This window comes from Nannospalax galili, unplaced genomic scaffold (assembly GCF_000622305.1).
Source record: "Nannospalax galili isolate Female #2095 unplaced genomic scaffold, S.galili_v1.0 scaffold891, whole genome shotgun sequence".
NCBI classification, from domain to species: Eukaryota; Metazoa; Chordata; class Mammalia; order Rodentia; family Spalacidae; genus Nannospalax; species Nannospalax galili.
The window spans coordinates 3,999,781-4,014,745 of record NW_008330576.1 but is presented as its reverse complement, the minus strand read 5'-3'; the positions used below and the strand labels follow the sequence as shown (position 1 = coordinate 4,014,745).

General features: G+C 36.7%; 1 protein-coding gene across 2 annotated transcripts in view; it reads right to left on the bottom strand.

Annotated features, from left to right (window-relative positions):
• The window catches only part of Ctxn2 (cortexin 2), a 12,003-nt gene extending 3,193 nt beyond the window's left edge, over window positions 1-8,810 (bottom strand). Inside the window, exon 1 of one of the 2 annotated variants that reach the window (XM_008849395.1) lies at window positions 8,455-8,810. The gene's annotated coding sequence lies outside the window, so the exon portion shown is untranslated. Of the gene's footprint in view, window positions 1-7,897; window positions 8,062-8,454 lie in introns of those variants that run through there. The other variant, XM_008849403.1, reaches the window with a different exon arrangement.
• Window positions 8,811-14,965: the final 6,155 nt, after the last annotated feature.

Genomic DNA, 14,965 nt, shown 5'->3' with positions numbered 1-14,965 from the left:
CCAAAAATGTCAAAAGTATTTGGGAGCTTGTATCTAATCCTTAAAAGATTTTAGGGTTACCTCTTCAGAGGGGGGAATGTTGGAGGGGAGGGAGTGGGCATGGATTTGATCAAAACACCTTATATACATGTATGAAATTCTCAATAAAGTTTTTGTAAAAGTCAAAAAAACTGTTTTGATCGCTTTAGTGCCTGAGAATGATCTTGTTGAAGGCTGAGTTCTTGTATTATTTATCATAGGAGATTGTGTTACAATTTTTTCTCTTTCTAATTTTTTCAATTAACTGTCCTTTGTTGGGGTGGTCTTAGGTCAGGTTTGTTTATTTCACAGATATAGAAACTGAAAAGCAGAATAATCCCACATGGCTGTGCTAGGCCAAGCTCTGAGCTCGTGATTGACTAATGAGACAAATCGGTTGTTTATATTGATTTTTGCACTAGAGCAAAACATTGGGAGCTACAACGTTTAACATTTCAGAGACTACGTGGGCAAGAGGATCCAATAACACTGGATTACTGATGGACACAATGATGTATCTACAACGACGGACCTGTGGCCCAGCAGCCGGGAGTGTTGCTAACAGTCACTGTCATCTCCTTTCATGGGTTTCCTTGGTTGCAGTGAACTGCCTTACCCAAGGTCACATCTCTTCTCAATCTGGTAGTCAATGATTGATTGGTAGAAGGAAGCCCTGGCTGTCTTGACTCAAGGAGGGAGAATGCTGAAGGAATAGGGCTCTGGAGTTCCACTTGGTGTCAGCTGAAGATGTTGTTGGGTATATTTTACAACCCAACTTGAGCCCATATGTACTTTACTTCCTACCCTTCTACAGGGGTTGAGCCCAAGGGCATTCCTTAATAAACATCTAGGCCATTAACCTGTCTCAGAGTCTGTTTCTGCCATAGTTAGATTTACAAAAATTAAAGCACCTGGATAGTTTCAATGATTTGTTAATTTTTTTAGCTAGCTCATTTTGTTGTCATGTTTAAGTGGCCCAAGCAGATTTTAGTTATGAAATCAGCTAAATATAGCTAGTTATTTTAAAAATATCTTAAGAGTAGACACATAAACAAGGTCATAGCTGAGCACAGAAGTCAAATTAGTTGGTTTGGGGCTTATACTTAGTAAAACCTACCAGCCAACTAAACAAGTAAACTGATATAAAGTAAACTGCATCCCATAAGTACTTGAACTGAAATTAACTATAGGATATAAATTTTGAAGAATAAAGAGGCATTTTCCAGATACAGCAATAAAACACCCAGCTTATATATTTCTTTCAAATTAAAGTCCCTTCCTAGTTAAAAATACAAAAGCCCCCTTTTGTATTATAATCTATCAAACAGTTGCTAAATAATGCTTCATTCTTAGACTGTTAGACAATAAGTGAATTAATGAATTAATTTAGCCAAAAAACCACTTTTAAGTTGGCATATCATCTGTATCCTATAAGTACTTGAACTTAAATAAACTATGTTGAAGGGTATAAACTTTGAAGAATAAAGTTGTTTTTAAAAATCTAATTTTAGGAGCTGGAGAGAAGGCTCAACAGTTAAAAGCACTGGCTGTTCTTGCAAAAGACCCAGGTTCGAATCCCATTATCCACATAGTGGCTAACAACCACCTGTAACTCCAGTTTCAGGAATCTGAAATCCTCTTCTGGCCTCTTTGGGCATTTAACAGCATAGGTGCACTTACATGCATGGAGATATAACACTCATACCCATAAAACAAAAATAAAGTTTTAAAAAAATATTGCTGTATAATTATTCCTTCTTCTTCCCTATTGAATCCTTGACTGCTACCCTTAGCCAGAAAGATTATTGTGAGTTACTTCAGAATCTTTCGAATCAAGTAGGGATTTGAACCTTGAATGGATAAAGAACCACTTAAATGAAAAAACAAAAAAAACAAAACTCAAAAAACTCATGATGTTTGGTTTCTTAAAGAACATATAAATGGTCTGTCATCCCTGTTACTGTCCACTGTGCTGTAAACCCCAGCCATTCTCCAGTGCCTGGTCCGTCTGCTGAATCCAGTCAGCCTTATCTAGAGATCCCTGTTTTAGGAAATCAGCTGTTCCTCATCTAGCAGCAATCAGTTGTCAATATTCCTTTAGATAAGATTGGGGTCTGCTATTAATTTTTTCAGTTCTATGCTGGGTTATTGTCAGAGGGTCTCTGGCATCATCCTGGCCAATAACTCAAAGGAAGGTATCTCCTGTCTGGCATTGTCTCTTGTTATGTAGCCTTTAACTATACACATAGACTCTTAAAAATTATATTGACCCCATTAATCTTTGGTTATACTTTCCTTTTGGGTGTTTAAGACCCTACAGTTGACCCAGATAAACCAATTTATTTCTACTCTTAAGGTCATGTGAGGATCTGTTCCTCAGGGGTCACATGGGCTTGGCAGGAATCCCTGGCTCCTTTCTTTTACCAGTTTCATCTATGTGAAGATAAGTCAAAGGATCTCAGAAAGTAACTAACTATGACTAGTAATAATCAGATATATAGAGATTAGAAACACATGTACAAACATCTTTGTGTTAATTGCATTAAAATGAATTTTTTCTGTATGAAACTGTGTATATTAATAATGAAATGGAGATCTTTTCTAAAGGTCAAAGCCTCATTCCGTTTTATGTCTTATAGTGTTTATACTGAGTACAATATTGTGTAACTGTATTAATTCAACTGTAAACCTAAAAATTTACAGCCAATTTTGAAAGAGATGCATCTTAGCTCTGGAAATTGTTATTGAATATGTCAATGTTGTTGTAATGAAATGCTTCTTCTAATTATGTGGTTATTAAATAAATAATTTAAAAAATAGAAAAAGAACCATAAATGTCTATTTCATGATATTAAACATATTAAGCACTCTATATCCTCAGTATTAGAACAGATATAGAAGAATGGTTGGTGCAAATGCTGAAACATGATCAAAAACTTTAGAAATGCTGTCAGGGTGTATAACGAGTTGAATGAACTTAAGACAACATAGAATATTTCTTAACTTATTCATTAAATACACACACACACACACACACACACACGGAGAGGGGTAGACAGAGAGCCATGTATGTGTCACCACTGTTCTTGGTACTAGGTACTGGTGTGCTTGATAGCACTGTACACCTGCTACACTGAGCATTACACATCTGTGGAAGAGACAGACATAATTATTTTAAAGAGTCTCATAATGACAAAGAACAGGAATATTTCATCTACCTTTGTCTTTTTAAACAATGTAGAATGGTCCTTAAAATGACAGTAAAATCAAACAATATAAAGGGAAAAGAATGTAGTAGGACAGTGGTTAGCCATATTAAACTCCATATTCAACTTGGGTTAGAACACCCAGTATGAGGTGACTCATAGCTTGCAGATATCTTTCAAGGCTTTCAGAAATTATTGACCATAAGACAGCTACCAGACAACATTCAATTTTCAAAAAAAGGAGTAAGAGGAAATTATGAAAATTCTGTTAACAACGTGTAACTAATGTATGTTACGAAGTAATTTCAGCACTTAAAAAGGAGCTAAAAGTAACAGGAGTTAAATGGGTAATGTCATGCTACCCAGTTTTCCATCATTGGCAAATATCAAAGAATCAAAGAAAAGAGAAAAAACTTATTGTGGTTTACTGGTTCAGAGGCTCAGCCATGATCACATGGTCCTGCTAGTTTGGTTCTGGAGCAAGGCAGAGTAGCATGATAGGGGCATGAAAGAGGAGGACTGTTCACTTCATGGCTACAGGGAAACAAAGAGAGGAAGGAAAGTCCAAGATCCTACTATCCCCTTCAAAGCACATCTGCAGTGACCTAACTTCTTTTTATACAGACCAGCTCCTACTAAAGACTTTTCTGCCTGCCAATAGTCCTATGGGTGGGAACCATGCCTTTAACATATTTGGACCTTTGGGGAAAACAGCACATTTAAACTACAGCATATACCGTAAGACAAATTCACCTTTTGATAGTTTGCTGCTAGCATGCTGATTTGGAGAAATAGTACAGACATGGTTTAGTAACTTAGGCAGTGCATGAACCTTTTCTCATAATACCTTTGTGAGGAAGATGTGAGATATGTGTTTATCGTCTTTTTATGTAGAGCCATCATTCATTTAACTACCTTAGTAAATACCAGGTTCTTTACTCATGGACACAGGTTTTTGATGTAGAATCACGAAAGCCTAACCTTACCTATCTTAGCTGTTAAAAACAATGACTAGGATGAAGACATTGAAGTCATAATTATTAAATTTGATACAAAACTTGGCTGAAATGATATGGTAGCTTCCAGAATCAAGATTCAAAATGATTCTAGTGACTTAAATTCTGATCTGAAACTGGAACATAACTTTTAATAGAACCATTTCTAAAAGTCTCATGTTTAAGTATGAAGAAGGGAGATATATGAACTGCAAGTTGGGGAAACATCAATTGACATGAAATATTCAAGTTGTTATTCATCAAAAATTAGTATAAATCAAAGATATGAGGTGGTTCCTTGAAAAGCAAATGCAACCTTAAATTGAATGGACAAATGATACAGAGCTGCAACACTATTATTATGCCTAAATTAATAGGTATTTACCATAATTGAGTCCAAAATATTTATTGAATTGCTGTTATGTTGTAGTAGATAGGACCCCTTTACTGAGAGAGGCTCCAACTAGCAAGTACAAACAAGGAGTCATGTACAAACAATAATAAAACAATTAAGTCTTCTACTTTCTTTTTCAAAGGCAATGAAAAAGAAAACAAACTATTCAACAGCTACTGGGTTTCTGTGGCATGATAGTGATTTACACACATTATTTTGCTCCCACAGTAGCCGAATGGGGTTGAACTTATTATCTTCTACATGCTTACAAGAAATGGAAAAAATTGCTTCATGTGAGAAACAATGAAGGTCTGCATGAGTGCATATGTGGAAGAGGGTCAGATTTGAAAGGGATTATAAAAACAGGAAGGATAGGATTTGCAGTGTGTGATTAAAGAGAAGCATCAAAGATGGCTCCATTCTGTTCAGTTGCATGAATGTAAGAGAGTTTTTCACTAAGCAAGTGAAGAAAAGTAGAGTGTATTGCAGACCTAGGAAGTAGGCAAAAAGTTTCTTTTGAACATAGTTTGTGATTCTCATGAAATAAGTCATCAAGATCATATTGTGAAACATGAAATTCCTGGTGTAGATAATATTTTAGAGACTGATCATCAAATAAACTTTAGATTATGAAGGATGGAAAGCCCAGTCCATAAAAATATTTGTAATTCAAAATGCCAGAGAGGGAAAAACTGAATTTGCCTAGGAAAGGAGGGTCTAGACTGATCTAGGAAAGTTTTGTTGAAAGTCCCATGAGATGCGGTTTGCTATTTCCAGATAGGATTGAATGTAGAAAAAAAGCTATCAATAAACCTTAATGCATGCACCTCCTGCAGAGGGAAAACAGGATCTCCCAGCGGACTCATAAAAAGCACTCAGGATCATGAATAAATCCATCCTAGGAAATTCACCCAGGACAAACAAGGCCAAGCTTTCTAGATGGAGGCACTGAAAAACTGTCAAATTCTGTGGGGAGGATGGAAAATAAGCACCGAAAAACAAGGCCTGGTGTTCAGAATTATTTCACCCTTATAGAAATTTCTGGAAGAATATTATATTGAAGGGAATTTTATTGTAATGGCTAATGAGAAAATGGAGTTACATGGAAACGAAAATTTGAAAAAAAATTAGTTTCACAAAAAGTACAGAAGGGCAATACATCAAAATTTGAATTATTTTAAAAAATAAGGTTTTAAACAGTTTTCCAAAGGAAAAGGAAGTAAATTTATGCAAGGTTTAATGAACCATGAACCTTCCTTTTTTTAAGAAACAAAAAGTTTGTGTTGAGAAAGAACAGTTTTATTAATATCTTAATTTTTCATGCATTTATTTTTATTTTATTTTGTATGAGTGTTTTGACAGCATGTATGTAAGTGTACCATGTACATGTACAACTCTCAAGACAAGAAGAGGGCACTGGATCCCCTGGAACCTATAGACAGGTGTTAGCTACTATGTGGGTATTGGGAACTAAACCAGGTCCTCCAGAAGAGTAGCCATCTTAACCATTGAGCCATCTCTCCAGTCCCTTACAAACATATTAAAAGGAAAAAAAGAATTTTGTATTCATCTTTAAATTCTACTTTATACTAGAGATGAAAACAAAAATCAGGTCTATGAGAATAATTGAAAAGAAAATGGAAAAAAGTTTTTAAATCTGCTTATTGATGCAAACTCCATTTATAAGGAAATAAAAGCAAAAGTTAAGCACTTGCTGAACATCATGTTCAGCAAATAGACTTCATGTTTAAGATATATGTAGCACCTGAAATGTTGGTGTTCGACGCCTAGCTTTTCCAAATAATTCCAAACTTTCCCATGTTATTTGACAAGTAAAATAAATAACTTGTCATATTTCAACATAAAGTCTGAAGTTTTCGAGAATATATCGCTGTTTTCTGAGTTCCATGCCTTTTTTTTGATGTGGAGTATAATGTGATAAAAATATTGCAAATAACATTATCATAAACAAATAGGTGTCTTCAGTTGCAACACTGATTTCTTCTTGATTAGTAAAGTATCAAAAATACTTCACAACTATGGGTAAAAAACACATTTTCATTTTCTGTGATTGTTGGAAGAGCTAGGAAACAAACAATCAGTAAGTTCTGCAGTGCAAACCTTTAAGGAAGGGCTACCTCAGGTGGAAAACAACATCTTAGCATCTTGTTTACTGAGAGGCAGAAAGAAAAAGGAATATGAGAGACACATTGCAAAGGAACAAAACTATGAACTGATAAAAATCCAGATGAGAAAAAAATAGTTGAGAAAAAAAATTTTTTTTTAATGTTGAAGTAAAAGCTGGAGTGTGGTAAAGTTTATTATAAATGTGATATAACACAAAATGGGTACATTATTAACATGGTACAGGTTATATATCAGAGACTATATATGTGAAATGGCTGAAACAGTAAAGTATATTTTTATAATACTGCTGCTAGGTATAAAATACTACTTGGAGATATATTCACTGGAATTGCTAGTTAGGTACTTTGGTAGTGAGCATTCAGATTGAAAGTACCTCTTTTCTTTCATGATAAATGTCAGATACAGAGATTTGTAAGTCCTGATGAGTCATACCACTGGGCCAAGGGTATACCTGTAGGTATCAAAAGGCCCAGATGTCATGGAGTCGCTTTGTAATTAGCAACAAAGAACTGAAAAACCAAAGTTCTTCTCTGATCAGTTATTCAAACCATACGATTGTAAGTATCTTACTGAACATATTTTTTTTAATACCTGTTCTGTAGCTTTTCATGTACATGAATGTAGTATAGGTAATGTTTATTTCGTCTGTGAATTATTTACTGATTAGGAGCTATAAAAATTCACTTTTGAGAAATAGTTATTTAATTTGCACACAATAACATACAATTGCAGAAGCCAAGGTAAAATGAATACATCTATTAAAAATACAAAAGAACCCATGTTTCCATTTTAATCAACAGGTTTTTTTCTCTTGTTTATCTATTAACAATATAACAACAATAAATCTGAAAGAGTTACTATTTGAGTGGAATAATGTTCTAGGTAAGAACTGTTTTAGTCCTAATCACTAGACAAAAATCTCTAATGAGATGATATTTGTAATTTCATGAAATGAGACACAGAGCCAAACTTAAAAACTAATGACCTGTCCTCTATATACACAGCAGATACACCAGATATACCAAATACAAAGATCATTAGATCTTATTCCAAGTAAGGAGAAACAGAAAGCATTATTGAGCTAATCATTAAGAATGGAATGCATTGGAATAAAAGGAAAACCTTAAATTACAAACCCAGATGTCTTCATCATGATGAAGTGCACGCATTTCATTTTCCTAGAGATCCAAAACCTCAGGATCTTCAAGAATCCACCCCAAAGCCCTGGAGGTTTCAACCTTAGGAGAATTTCTTTAAGAGAATATTTGCGTGGCTCCTCAGACACTCATTCCTTCCAAAGCACTGGTAAACCTGATCTGAATATTCTCAGCATGTCTCACTAGAGAAGCCTAAGATCACCTTTATCCCATGCTGTCTGCAGTCATCTTTCTACATAGTAAGCTGAAGGAAGTATGGAAACTTCCTACAAACATTATGGAGGAAGCATCAGCAATCTGCACACACAAAACACATTTTTATTTTTTTTTTACATCATCATTAGCTGCAGAGGCATTAGGATTCTTTTCTCTCTAGAATTTGAACTCTCCAGACCTTGTAGGTTCCCCGCCGCCCCCCTACCCGGCTCTTTTGCTTGAGAATGAGGACACCTCATCTGGATCTGCACTCTAGCCCTGTCGGTGAATGCTGAGGAAGGGGGAGATAGTTACTTCGCAGACAGCGATGGATGTCTCACCTTCCATGTTTGTTGCCATGGAGATGAAATCCAGCCAGTAGACTTAAGGGGTTGGCAGGTTTGTCTGTGTTCGCAGATCCGCTCAATGTAAAAAGGCGTATTCTTAGGACCTGCGTGGCGTCACAGGACTGTGGGTCGCGCTTTCCTGGCCTACGTGTGGAAAGGTCTGTGTCTGGGTGGGAGACAGGACGTGGGCAATCGCTGAAGTATGTGTGCGGTGTTTGCAGGAAGGTGTATGTGCGTGTGTGTATTCTCCGGTACGGCAGTGTGTAAATATTTGAGAGTGTGTGTACGTGCGAGTGTCTGGTTGTGTATGGGGTGAAGACTGAAAGGAGGTAGGATGTAAGAGGGGGAAGGGGATCTGCAACAGCAGCAACAGGCTCTATCTGTTCTTCCGCCCTGCTAGAAAGAAAGCGGGGGCGGGAGCTCATTTTCATTCCCATCACACCCTGAAGGTTAGCAATCAGGGTTCATCACTGTTTGTACCTCCTAGGGTAGTGAGGGTTTAATTAATGCCTTGCAAAATCCTTTTCGTTGCTGCCTGCCCAGATGTGCCGAAGGCATTTTGCTGTGCGTGGTGACAGCAGCCTCAGACTGATAGAAGGCACTAAATTATTACGTTTCCTCTTATCAGACAAAGGTGAAAACGGAGGGAAAGAGGTACTGGTTTAACGGGAGTCTGATGCGTCATTTGGAGTTTTCTTCCCCCACCCACGCAGTTTTCCATACAAACCCCACCCCACTGATTCCACAGCGGCCTCGGAGCTGTCCGCAGTGCTGAAATGCTGAGGTGGCCCTTAAACGACCACAAAATCTCAAGGAAGCTGCGATGCAGGTTTTTAAAGTGTCGAATATACACATACATTTCAAACAAACCCGAGTCCAAAGGAGAACAAACCAAAGCGTCAGACACTTCTTCCTCATTCCTGTAAAAGTTTGGCTGTTTCTCCATACTCAGTTTTAATATTTCCAATTGCATTCATGTTTTGACATTATTCCCAGAACCTACACTTTGCAAGCACTTGTAGATTCCCTACAAACTTGATTGTTCCTTTTATAAACTATTGAGCTGTGGATATTTATGGGATATGTAGATACAGAGTTGGGACATCCTTCATGTTTTGTTTTGTTCCTTAAAGATGAGAACACATGATGTGAGTGTGACTAGGATATAATTTAATAGGCATCTAGAATATTTACTTTTAGGAAATTTATTGATTTTACAAAAAAAGTCTCAAGAAAATAAGTGCCAGTATCACTTGCTCAGCAGCAAGTGGGACATCTCCATCACCTCCCCACAAGGTTCTGGCCATTTTGGAAAAGGAGAAGAAAAGATTGTAAAACCGGATGCAAAGGAGGACCAGAGCAAAACTGTCTTCCAGGCACGACAGGACCACTGCACTCGTGAACGCACAGCAAGTGTGGTTGCCTGCATAAGAACTGCACAAGATCAAGTCAATCAACATTCCGTCATGAAGGGGAGAGGGAACAAGACCCCACCCTTAATTGAAGAGCCATGTAGAGGCAATGGCTTATGGGGAAGAAGAGAGAGTTTTAAAAATTTAGTTATTTTATGTGTATGAGTGTTATGCCTGCATGTGTGTAAGCGTACCTATATCTGTATTGTGTGGTGCCCACGGAGGCCAGAAGAGGGTTTTGGATCCCATGGAACTGGAGTTTTGAATGGTTGAATGGTTGTTAGCCACCATGTGGGTGTTGGGATTCGAACCTTGGTCTTCTGCAAGAGCAGCCAGTGCTCCTAACCACTGAGCCATCTCTCTAGTCCCAAGAGAAAGTTTTTTAAGGGTATGGTCCCTGGTAGGTTGATCATACTCCAGTAAATGACCACACACGTGTCAGCACAAATTGGACTCAGTGAGTTATTTTAAAAAATGAAACAGGATGTGATGTTGGGAGGGGTTGGAGAGGTTGAGGTGGACCTGGGAGGAGTTAGGGGGAGAAGTGGGGAGTGAATATGATCAAAATGTAGTATATGAAATCACCAAAGAATTAATAAAAATATATTTTAAATTGCAGAAAATAAAACTTAGAGTTTGTATAAGACCATCATTTCAAAAAATTTTCTTCCTTTAAATTTATTTGTTTATTTATTTATCTTTTTGAGACAGGGTTTCTCTGTAGTCCTAGCTGGCCTGGAACTCACTATTTAGACTAAGTTGGCCTTGATTTCACAGGCCACCGGTCTCTGCCTCCTAAGTGCTGGGATTAAAGGTGTGTGTTACCACTTTTAAATTTAAAACTATTAAATCATCCTAAGAGATAGCTAATCTAAATGCTCACTGTGAAAGAATGAAAGATGTATCTTTTTCTATGACGTGTTTGTGACTTTATTGACATTTACAAATTTGTGAAGGTCTACTTTTTTTCTTACTACTCTATACTAAAACAGTTGCTTGAAATTTAGTGTACTTATGAATTGCACATTTGTGAAAATGCAGATGCTGATTCAGGAGATGGGTGGTTGTGTCTCAGTTTATTCATTTCTAACAACATCTGAGCTGAGGTTGCTAGTTTTGTGACCACTTTTCTACTATCAAGGTGCTAGAAGTATTGTAGTTTGGTAATGTAGTTCCTTATAGAGTCCAAGAAAGAAGATAATTTCACCCCGTCTATGTTTTAAAACTGTTATTGAAAAGATGGTTCAGTGACTAAGAATATTTGCTGCTCTTCCAGAGGAACTCCAGTTCAGTTTCCAGAACCCACATGGTGGCCCACAACTGCCTGTGACTTCAGCTCCAGTGGATCCAATATCCTCCTCTGGCCTCCACATGTGTGGCACGCGCGCATACACACACACACACACACACACACACACACACACACACAAATAAAAATAACAGTAAATCTAAAAAGCAAGACAGTTGCAAAACAACCTATTTAAATAAGTCCAAATTACTCATGTAAACAATTTGTTTACACAACATTAACAAACTATTTATGAAATTGATTAATTTGATTTTTAATTTTGGTAATATCTGGACCCATGCTATGGTTGGCGCCTCTCTTTCTACTTTTGTTTGGTTTTGTTTTGTTTTTGAGACAGGGTCTCCCTGTAGCCCCAGCCAGCCTGGAACTCACTATGTAGACCAGGCTGGATTCAATACCACAGAGACCCACCTGCCTCTGTCTCCCAAGTGCTGGGATTCAAGGCATATGACACCATACTGGACTTCACCCTATTTTTGAAAATCTTTATTTATTTGTTTGTTTGTGTGGCAGGGGAAAATGTGCCACAGTGCACATGTGGAGGTCAGCAGACAACTTACAGGAAGCAATTTTCTCCCTCTACTATGTAGGTCCTGGGGATTAAACTCAGGTTGTCATGTTTGGGGAAAAGCACCTTTTACCTGATGAGTCATCTTGCTGGCCCCTGACTCAACTCTCTATTTCTATACTATGTTCTGCAATCTCTTTGTAAGCCTAGCTCACAGGATCAGAACCAAGTACATAATTCTGCTGTAGATATGAATCTCATTCTAAGAATCACATCATGGTTAAAGATTCTGAATTGTCTCATGAAGCCTGTTCTTAAAAATCTTGATGTTAGAGGGGTGGACTTAGTGGTTAAGAGTGCTTGCTGCTCTTGCAGAGGACACTAAATTGGTTCCCAGCACCCATGTTGGATAATTCACAACCACTTATATCTCCTAGGGATCCAATGCCCTCTTCTGGCACCCACATGAATATAACATATACTTACACAGACATACATAAATAAAAATAAACCTTTCAAAAAATCTGGGTGTTACATATCTAATTCTCATTCAGTTTCGCTGGCACAGTGCTGTTATTTCTAGATCATCTGTATGACCATTGACGTAAGTCCATACACAAATTTTTCCCCCTCTGGATGGTTTTCTAATTTTAAAAACATCCATTTGTACATCATCTAATATAATGTTTCCAGTTAGTGCTTTTGAATTGAGGCCAAAGGAAAGCTTTCACTATAAATGAGATTCCTTGGTGTTAGTTGGTACATGACCTTGACCCTTTTCAAGCTACATGAGAGGTGATGATGCTCTCAAAGTTCCAAAAGTCACTCATTCAGGAAAGTATGATAGATTAAAAAAATCCATTATGTTCCACTTGCTTTGCTAGATGCTAAGGTACAAAGATAAATTAGATTTTTCTTTGCCCTTGAGAAGATTTGTTATTGCAATACAGTGTAACAACTTCTATGAAGCTCTATTACCACAAAAATTAGTATACTATTTGTTTTATTTTCCATTGCAAAAGGACTGATGAGGAACTGCAACTTGAAATGAACGTGTGTTTCAAATCCTTGCATAGCTTTATTAAAAACCTTCAAGAGATATGAAATGCATGAATGGTCATCTAAAGTAATGGGGTTCACCTATGCTTCCAGAGTCTATGGTCTATTTTCAGAACCATATAAAGGTAAGTATGTGAATGACATTGTTGGTACATCCCCAGACAGTCACCTTTCACATGCTGTGGAGTTACACTGAAGTCTATCTACAGAATATCTATCTGAACAATTCCCAGCTTATACAAACTGTCAGATTTCTTCTGTGCCCATTACAAAGTTGATATTAAAGCTTTTGTCAACATATAACCTACTACTTTTTTAAAGATGCTGACGGATTTAGAAACTTTAGACATTCCCTAAAGAGCATTTCTTCCCATACTTATTTTATAATGGAACTCTCATGTTCCTCTTCCTTGTTTAAAACAAACCAGAGCAAGTAGTATGTTCTTTTCTTACAGGCAATGAAGATTGCATAACTGATCACATTCATTTCTTCTTTTAGTCATCAGCGTCAAATGAATAGCCAAAAATTAATAACTTCATAAATTTTTTAAAATTTGTGCCCTTTCTCTACTGTCCTAGCTATTGAAAATTTTTTATTTCAGGTTAGATTATGGTCTGTTATTTTCTCTTAATTATCTGTAAATGTTTTCATAAAATCAGAAGCAAAATAAATAAACAAATGCCATTCACTCACAGCCAGAATGTTGGCTGTTGCATGAATGCATATAACTTTCATAAATTTATTTATAGAATTTATTTTTAACAGAATACTGAAATATAGAAAACTATGCAACCTAAACACTAGGAAGATAAAAATCTAAATTATAATGACTTATTATATCTTAAAATGTTCAATATTAAAATGTTAAGTTGGCAGAAGAGAATTTCAACTTAAATAATCACAAATTAGCTTAATCTCAAAGTACATAGTCTTCTCTGTTACTTTTTCTATATCCTAAATAGTGACCTTTATATCACAAGGTCTTTTAAAAATTAATTTAGAGATCAGAAATGTCATTTTCTGTGTGTGTGTGTGTGTGTGTGTGTGTGTGTGTGTGTGTGTGTTGTTCTTTTCTTTATCACTCTCTACCTTATATTTGAGACAGTCTCTCACTGAATCTGGAGTTTATAGATTTGTCTGGGCTGATTAGTAGTGTTCTCCAGGTATCCTGTTTCTACCCCCTTCACTCCTCGGGTTACAGACACCACACCCTGCTTTTTACATGAGTACTGGGGATCCAAACTCAGATCCTCATGTTTGCATGGTAGGCACTTTACCAACTGAGGCATTTCCCCAGCCCCCAGAAGCGTTAATTTCCATCTACTTTGTGGGATGACATGGCAACTGCAGGAATTTAGGAAGCCTGATGGGCAGCCCCACTCTTAATGAATGTATTCTAGAAATTGCTCACAATGTAACTGGAAGCAAGACCTTCTTTTACTAAATCAGCCTAGAATTCCCACCAGAGGGAAGCCTTCCTGGCCTGGAGCACTGCCACAAGGGAATTCTTGTTTTCAAACTTTTTGTACTAGGATCATCTCCAGAGACTATAAGGTTAAGATGTTACTTTGTCCTTTTCAAGGTATGCTACATCTTGTCTAGTTGGAGGTTGATTGTTTTTCCTGGGGTAGAATCCTTTAATGTGGTTGTGCCTTTTATTGAATAGTACCATTGACCCAAACATTAGACAAGAAAATTGGTGTGTTAAAACAAATATAGACTAATTTTGGTATAATTATTTTATTAGATTAATTGAAATTTTACATTTAAAATTTACTTTTTTAGGGGGCTGGAGAGGTGGCTCAGTGGTTAAGAGCACTGACTGCTCTTGCAGAAGACCCATGTTCAGTTCCCAGCACCAATATGGCAGCTACGAATTGTCCTTAACTCCAGTTCCAGGGGAATCCAAATCCCTCTTCTGACCTCGGTGGCAGTGCATGACATGGGTGCACTCACATACATCCAAGCAATATACTCATACACATAAAATAAAAAATAAAATATTTTTCAAAGTTACTTTAAAAAATTAATGGTTTTAGAAGATATTAATTATCTATACTTTAAAGTTGATTGTTTTTAAAAAGTTCTCCAATCTATTTTGAATATCATTTTTACCTATGCATGCTCCCCTCAACAATGTAAGTGGCTTTAATCTTTTTGAAAGTAGTGTTAATGATAATTTTGAAATTTCCTGAAGAAATCCATGCTAATTCTAC